The sequence below is a fragment of the Crocuta crocuta genome, unplaced genomic scaffold, assembly GCF_008692635.1.
Source record: "Crocuta crocuta isolate KB4526 unplaced genomic scaffold, BGI_CrCroc_1.0 scaffold42, whole genome shotgun sequence".
NCBI classification, from domain to species: Eukaryota; Metazoa; Chordata; class Mammalia; order Carnivora; family Hyaenidae; genus Crocuta; species Crocuta crocuta.
In genome coordinates, this window is record NW_027528744.1 from 1,935,597 (window position 1) to 1,937,548 (window position 1,952).

At 31.7% G+C, this 1,952-nt stretch overlaps 1 non-coding gene across 1 annotated transcript; it reads right to left on the reverse strand.

The window, feature by feature from the left end:
* Positions 1-821: 821 nt before the first annotated feature.
* LOC144224379 (U6 spliceosomal RNA) lies at positions 822-928 on the reverse strand. The gene has a single exon (XR_013333037.1). It is a non-coding gene; the product is annotated as a U6 spliceosomal RNA (small nuclear RNA).
* Between the last annotated feature and the right edge of the window lie 1,024 nt (positions 929-1,952).

The window sequence follows — 1,952 nt, forward strand, 5'->3', positions numbered from 1 at the left end:
CCTTTACACATTGGTTAGTTTGTTTATATCACCTAAATTTTTTGAACTAGAAATTTTGAGTTAAAGTAAGATACTTTATATATCTTTATATATCCTTTATATATAAATACTTATATATGTTTATATATTATATCTATATTTTTATTAATAGGCAACTCNTATGTTCATTTTATTTTTTTGAGAATTGTCTACTTGTTTACATTGCTCATTTTTTCAACTGAGTTGTTTATTTTTAATTTATCAGTTAAGCTTATTTACTTACTAACATTATTGGTAATTTGATTTTTCTATATTTTGCAACATTTTTTATAAATTTTTCTTAGATTTAAAAATTGTTATGTTTGTCATATAAAAGTGTACTATTTTTATGTAGTCAAATCTACCAAATTCTCTTTGGTGTTTTTTCTTTTTTTAGCTTTATAATACCTCTTTATTTTTTTTTATGTTTTAAAGGATTTTTTAAATATTTTCAATTTTTTTATATTTTTACAAATAGCTTATTGTCAAGTTGGTTTCCATATAACACCCAGTGCTAATCCCCACAAGTGCCCTCCTCCATGCCCATCTTCCCCCTCCCCCCACACACCCATCAGTCCTCAGTTTGTTCTCAGCATTCAAGAGTCTCTCATGGTTTGCCTCTCTCCCTCTCCCCCACTATTTACCCCCTTCTTCTCCCCCATGGTCCTCTGTTAAGTTCCTCCTAGTTCTCCTATATGTGCAAATATATGGTATTTGTCCTTCTCTGCCTGACTTATTTCACTCAGCATAACACCCTCAAGGTCCATCCATGTTGCTACACATGGCCAGATTTCATTCTTTCTAAAAATATGGAACGCTTCACAAATTTGCATGTCATCTTTGTGCAGGGGCCATGCTAATCTTCTCTGTATCGTTCCAATTTTAGTCTATGTGCTGCAGAAGCAAGCACTCTTTGGTGTTTTTTCTTTTTGATGCTAGGATTATGAAATTTTTCCTTCCCAAGGGATTGTAAAAAATAATCTCCTAATTTTTTTCAGTACTTCTTTGATTTTAATTTTAATCTTAAATATTTAAATCACTTGTAATTTAATTCGGTATTAGTAATGAGGTAAATAGGCAACTTTACGTTTTATTCTCATGAGTCCTTAGTTGAATCAGCAATAGTGACTGAATAGCTATTTCTTCCCCAAACTTGTTTGAAGTTGACATATACCACTCAGGAGTAATGGAAATGAATTTCAGGAAATTTTTAAATATATTTATTTAAAATATTTGGCAAGGTATTCTCATTCCTGATGGACAGTTTTGTAGTTCTTAGTTATCTCATATCACCAACATCAAGTAAAAATTAGGACAAGATCTGTTTCCTATTTGAGAGATAAAGTAGGAACATTGTCTCTTCAGGTGCAGATTGATACTTTCCAGTAAACCATCTGAGAGGAGAGATGTAATGGCCATTTTCTGTTTGGTTCTTCCGAGAAAATTCTGTTTCGTCATTGACTTGGAGTGAATTCTCTCCATTTACTACTTCTTCTTGGATAGGTTATTTTAAATTAAAAGGAAACTTAGAAATCTCTATGAATTATGATAGATATAATAAAACTATAAATATAAAATAAAAGATTAGAATCACAGCCTTTAAATATAGAGTATGCACATTTTGCCATCATTTAAAATGGATTATAAAATATGTAAGTGTGTTTGAAGGTAAATTTTAAAGATTTTTGAATAAAACACTTTCTAGCTCAGGATAGGTAGGACCCTAGACTTAAAAATAATAAATGTTGATAACTGTTGAATGTGTTCTATTTGTTAGGCACTGTTCTAAGCAATTTGCAAAGGTTGACTGCTTTCATTCTCACACTGACTCTATGATGAGTCCCTTGAAGCACCAAGCTTTTGCCAAGCACTCTGGGTAACTCCCTGAAGGGCTCACACTTGTGAACAGCAGATCCAAGATTCCCCCCAGTCAG